Below are 6,729 nucleotides of genomic sequence, written 5' to 3' on the forward strand. Positions count from 1 at the left end.
AAGTATGAGTTTTTTGTGGTAAATATATCTTAAAAAGCGGAATACAATAAGAATTAAATGAAAAAAAACTGTCAATTTTTTGTTAATCGAATTCGATGACCTCAGCTGGGGCAGTGTGACCAGAAGAAAATTGAAGTCTATAAAAACTCGATAAGTTCCACAAAACTGAATATCTGTAAATAACTTTTTAAATCATTCTGGGAAAATACCTCAATATAAGCAAAAAAAAGAGCAGTTTAGGATTAGCAAAATGCAAAAATTTTAATATTTTCTATATCAGAGAAAAAAAATGGTTTAAAGCTAATTTTTTTGTATTATTTTTTAAAAAGCTAAGAAAGTATTTTTTCAAAGAAATGGCATTTGGTACTGTTATTGTACATATTTCAACGGTAAATACTGAGTAGTTTTATAAATATCAAAGCTTTTTAATTTTCATAGTTCTGGTCCGAATTCTAGTAAACACCCGGCGTGCTTCACTGCGCCTTAAACCTATTTTTGTGCTATTTGATACCCACATTGTAATATTTCATTTATTTCATCAATTTAATTGAATAAAATTTCTCAAACAGGTGGGAACACTCCTCAAAAATATTTTCGGCAGTAAAATTTCCTAAAACTCTTCAGTTTGATACCCATATTGCAATATTCAATTTATTTTATAAATAAAATTAAATTAAAATTTTAAAACAGGTGGCAACCTTCAGTAAAAATATTTTTGGCTGTAAGCCTTCTTAAACCTCTTTCTTTTGATAGCCCTATTGCCATGTTTACTTTATCTTATTAATAAAATTAAACTGAAATTTTCAATCAGGTGGCAGCTTTCTAATTTTTTTTTATGAATAGATATTTTAAGTAAAAAAGGCCACAAAATGACCACGAGGCTATGTCATAAAATTTAAATGCTAAATCTAGCCTTAAAAAAGCTAACCTGGTCACACTGGCGGTGGGTTTCTTACACTTCGCCACTATGGTGGTGAGGTTTGTCGCTCCGTCCGGCTGGCTAATACCTACACATGTACACACATGAATACATAGGTACGTCTATATGTTTATCTGTTTGTATTAAGGAAGTATGTAAATTTGTACAATGATTACTTTGCGCGTCCTAAAGTGCTCATACGTACACATACGGACACACATATACTTGCATAACTATGTGCGTAAGTAGTTGTATTTAAAGCCAAATAAATTGCAGATGTGGATTACGATAACTTTTCCGATGGCAACATCCGACAGGCAGCTTACTAAGTACTACTGCTGGCTAATTGAGATGTGTATGTTTGTAAATCGTTTTTGGGGCTTTGCGGTCCGAGACATTGGCTTTAACTTCTGGCTGGATTAGTTTAAGTTCAATAGGTATGTAGATCTTATTTTCAATTAATTTCGTTGCGAACTGGTAAGACCAACGTTCAATAATCTTTTGATTGCTGAAATGTACAGACTCGTGTATTGTAGTTAATTTTGCAAGTTCAATTGTTTATTTATTTAGTACTAAGATTAGCTTTGTGCCTAAGAAAACATGGGTTTGTTTATTTAGAAAATATTAATATGGCACTTTTTTTTTTAAGACCAGATATCTCAAAGCAACGTTGTTTTGGGTTTAGCTTTAAACATAGTATTTGGCTTGTTTTATCTGAATATAAAACTTTCGGGCTAGCGACTATTTGATTGCGCAAAAGAAAACGACGATGGACATAATTCTCTTAATAAAGAAGAACGTGGTTACAAACTGACTGGCCATACCCAGAGCTGCCAAAAGATTTATCTAGAAGATGAACATTTTTTAGAATCAATTTTAGGAAAATATTCAAAATAAATAAAAATCGCATACAAAAACCATCTTCGAAGTGAAGGCATTTGCCAACAGCTGAAGGCTTTTTACATCGCTGAGAAATTTTCGGTTTCCAACAACGGCAACAAAAAAACAATCGGTAATTTATTATTTGCATCTTTTAGTCACTAATAAAAAGCAAACTTAGCATTAAAAAAACTCTTGGACCAATAAGTCCAGAAATACTATGAAAAGTTCCGCATCGTCTGGAAAAGTTCCAATAAAAGAAATTGTAAAACCTTAAAAAGGTTAGGAAATGTTTAAAATGTCCAGAAAAAATTAAGCACTAAAAATTTGTCTCGAAAGAATTCCAATGGCTCTCGAAAAAGTGAAGAGGAACTTTTGAAAAATGTCGAAAAACCACATTTCAATTTTCAATTTCTTAGTGACGTCAGGAATTTTTAAGGACTTTGAAATTTCAAAGATATGATTTATTGAAAAAAATTATTTTAAAAATTCCGTGCAATGTAAATTAACAATATGGGTATCAAATGAAAGATCAAAATCTGTGTAATTGAGAAATATTTAATTTTTTGATGAGAAAAGACGAACGTGTATCCTTGCAAAATACATGTGTGGCATTAGTATTGGTGTCGCCTTTGAATTGATTTTTTCGTTTTATTTTACATAAACTAATTTTAAATTTTAAAAATGTTCTGCACATCAACGTCAAAATACCTTTCTAAAGATAAAACTGGGTATCAGAACTGTTGCATTTGTTGTTTGCGTTAGTTCCTTCAGATTTTTATTCAGCGTTTCAAAGTCTATTAATTTTGGCTAGTCTCGTTCGGCAGCGATATTTTTTGTATGATTTAACAAAGGATGTGTTTATTACACCCTGTTATCAATTCAAATTAATGAAAATATCTTAGGGTTTTAAGTAACAAATGCCTTTTCTAGAATCTCTTTTGCCTAGGATTTACATATTTATGGACCATATGTTATGGTCATTTACGTCAATAGCGTCATAATCCAAAAAATATAAATTTTGAGTTGGGTATACAGAAATTACCGCTACCTTTTCTTCTGTGTTGTGTAAAAATTTCATAGCTGTATCGTTTACCAATATGTCACTAGAACAAAATATATATTAATTTTTACTATGGGAGTATATATATGTAAATTCATTCAATACTTTGAAGCCGTTTTTCTCGAGTTTTTGCTCTTCTGAGTTATGACACTATTGAAGTAAATTATCGATATATGACATATATCATATATGTCACCAGAACATAGTATCTATGTAATAGCCCTCACTACTAACCCACATTTTGAGACGCAACAAACTGATTGGAGATCAAAACGTAATGCCAAATTTGAGAATGTTGAGAAAAAAAAAAAATTTGACAAAAAAAAAATCAAGCCTCCGTCATTTGGTGTAAAGCACTTAAAATACATTTCCGACTTCGCTGTTAGTATTCAAATCAAAATGGCAAGCGTTGTGGATGCCATAAAATTTAATTGGAGTACTTTTTATAACCCTTTCAACTCGAAGTGCGCACGTTTGCTCCAGTTTGTGTGCGTTGATTTTTTCCCCCGTATGTTTGTATGTATATGTATGATGAATGTATGTATATGTAAAAAGCGCATACTGCTTGGCTAACTGGAGAACTAAGATGATGAGAGGGAAGAGCGTTTGTTTATACAGCATTGTAATAAATTAAACGAAAATAAAAAAAAAAACACCAAAGTCACACTGCCGGCTATCGGTTAATGAACCCAACGGAAGTGCCAAAATGTATCTTAAACATTTTTTATTACTGTTTTATTATTATTGTTGTGCATTCGCGCATCGCTTAATTGGCTCGCTTAAGATGACATTTACGCCTTTATCTTAATTTAATTGCGCTTAACTGCGTCCGCTCGTCAACACTTGGTCAATGGCAGTGAAATATGTATGTATGTATGTATGTGCATAGTTCCCACTTGTAAGCCGTTGTTAATTTAATTAGCCTGCTTTTCTATTTAATTTTGTGTCAGATGTGTTCTCAAGCTCGGAAAGTAACTACATACAATGTATGTATGTATGAAGAAACTGGTCTCTTTACTGTTAACATAGCTACTCCCTGTTCTCATATCGAAATTATACTTCATTTGCGAATTTTCTTTATGTAGTTATTGTTTTTGCGAAAGTGCGTGCGAACCAAAATTAGATGATTAAAAAGACTAACAAGCCATATAGGAAATTCGATAGCTAAAGGGTTGACCAAACAAAACTATATTAAAGTATCTTTTTCAGTTTTTTTCTTCAATTCACGATTAATAACATTGCCATATGGTAAGATCACGTCAAGCGTACCATGAAAATTTAGCTTCTTAAACCTCTTCGGATTGATACTCGTAATGTAATATTTAACTGCTATTAGTAGTTAAGTAAAATTAAATTTTTCAAATGGGTGGCAACCCTCTTACAAAATCTTTCTACATCTTTCTTGTTGCAATCTTTACTTTATTTTATCAATTTAATTAAATTCAAATTTACAAACAGGTGGCAACCCTCATAATAATATTTTTGGTTGCAAGCCTTTTTAAGGCTCTTTATTCAACGTCCATATGGCAACAGTTACCTTTTCCCATCAACTTTATAAGATACATATACTAGCTAACACCGGTTAAAGGTGCATACTGCCAGTCGGCGAGATCCAGCTTCGATATCTTGTTCTGATTTCCTATAACTTACATATTTTTGTGTTACTAAACATTTTTTTGTTTGTGAATAGCAGTTTGCAAGTTTTTCCTTCGGGGTAGCTACCTACAGGAATTATTTAATGTATACCCAAGTGTTTGTATAGAGGAAACCCCATGTGCGCTAGTGAAAAGGGCATTGACTAACAACTAACAGCTACAAAGATGCTAACAACCACAAAAACAAAACAAACAAAAGAGACAACAACAGCAAAGTCTACAACAACCGCAAACGTTTCTGAGAGACGGTACTTAAAATCAAATACTTACCTTTGTTTTTATGCGAAATTCTTACGCACAGATAATCACAGTTAAGCACATCTCGTACACTCTAAGCGCATACATACATACATACGTATAGTAGTATTAATATTTAGTGAATTATACTGTGTAGAGTCATGGCTGCTCTTTGGCGTCCGGGTCAATGCCACTTCTTTATCGCTGCCGGCGCTTGTGCGCTGATCGTAGCTTTAATCGTTTGCCTGGTTTAAATGAAAATGGAGTGTGAATTGTTTTTTTTTTTGATACTAACTTTGATAGTGTTCACGCGAAATATTTTAACTGTTTTTAAGGAGAAAAGATTATTAATGAGATGAAGTGTAATGCAAAGGTTTACAAAAGGTGAGGCGCACAAAATAAATGCGGAGACAGTTTCTTTGTTAAACATTAATATCTACATATATGAATGCAAGTTCGTTTCTTAAGTCTTTTGTTATCAATTGAAAAACCAATCTTCACTACGAAAATGCTAATTTTTTCGAGACTAAGCAAAACATGGTTTTGTAATTCAAATCGGTATTTTCGAACGCAGATACGAAGATAATGTATATGTACATACATATACATATTTCACCGTGAAAAGAAAGGGCAAAACTTCAATGTGTGGCTCTTACCGCTCTTTCTACCTACCGTAGTCGTTTGACAGCATACCCAACTTGCTAGCGTGAGTCCCCATCAGGCAAAGCACGGTGAGAACTTCAATTATATGCTGAAGCAGTGGGCGCTTCAAACGCAGCAGAGGGCTAGATCTACGCTTATCCAACCTAAGCCAAATATATCTAGCTGTCATGCACGTGGGTGGTTTCGCAGACCATCCTGTATTTGCCCCCCTTAGATAAAATTATTCTCCAGCCAGAGTTTGTAGTATGACAGCGAAATGCCGGAGCAGTACTGATTGCTGACAGTTAGGTGCTTGCCTTGCCAGTTCATCTGCAACAATAGCCTGACACCCATACGACACGAGTTACATATGTACATATCTCATTGCCAGCTCATACGTCTACATTCCATGACAATCCTCGACGACGACGAATTCTCAAAATTAAGTGCTTTGATAGCTGAAAAGATAGCTACTGCATACGAATTGCTAGAAGAATCGATCAGCCCTCTTGCAGCTCTGTTGATTGCTGTAAGTCCAGCTTTAAAAACGCTGCAAAGATCAGGCAGACGAAAACTGAGACTAAGTGAGGCGCTCGAAGACTGCTGGAAGATCTTTCAGTATTCTCGTATCACTGCACTTGATAGGGTCCATCGCTTTTAAGCATTCTATACCATTTCAATGAAAATTATCTTTTTCTCATTCAAAATACAAGGAGAACATTGAGCGCTTTAAACGAGATTGGATTATATTTTTCCACTTAGAACAATTCTATTGCATTTCCTTAATTATAGCAAATAGCAGCGCTAAACTTCGATTTAACATTTATTACAAGTGTATGGAAGCGATGCCATCCGGAGGTGGTGATTTATAAGATTTGGAAGTCCCTACAGACGAGATAACGCTTTGCCTGGTAAGGGATTTCGCTTTATATGTGCGCGCCTCTGTCCTAAGTGTGCGCCTAGAAGAAGATCTAGAAAATTTTCCCCGGTTTCAATCCAGGCGCCAAAAGACTTTTTTTTAAAGCATCTTGGAGCTCTATGATGAGCAGCTGAAAATGTCTTTCTAGGCTTGACACCTGCTCAGATAGACTGTACTCCGTAAAAGAGGTCTTTAAATGTTGTTCTTTGCCACATTATACTAAAGCTAGCTTCCCAACATATGCTACTATTCCATATGAACACAGATATGTATGTAGGTATTTTTTATATGTTTATCGATGTAGGGCAATTAAGCAAAATGACATTGTAGGTACTTAAAAATGCAGTATAATGGATTAGATGCTATTATTTTATGTACATACAGCTCGACCATACAAATGGTAGCAAATATTAAG

The sequence above is a fragment of the Rhagoletis pomonella genome, unplaced genomic scaffold (genome assembly GCF_013731165.1).
Source record: "Rhagoletis pomonella isolate Grant_MI unplaced genomic scaffold, Rhpom_1.0 Rhpom_scaffold_00004, whole genome shotgun sequence".
Lineage (NCBI taxonomy): Eukaryota > Metazoa > Arthropoda > Insecta > Diptera > Tephritidae > Rhagoletis > Rhagoletis pomonella.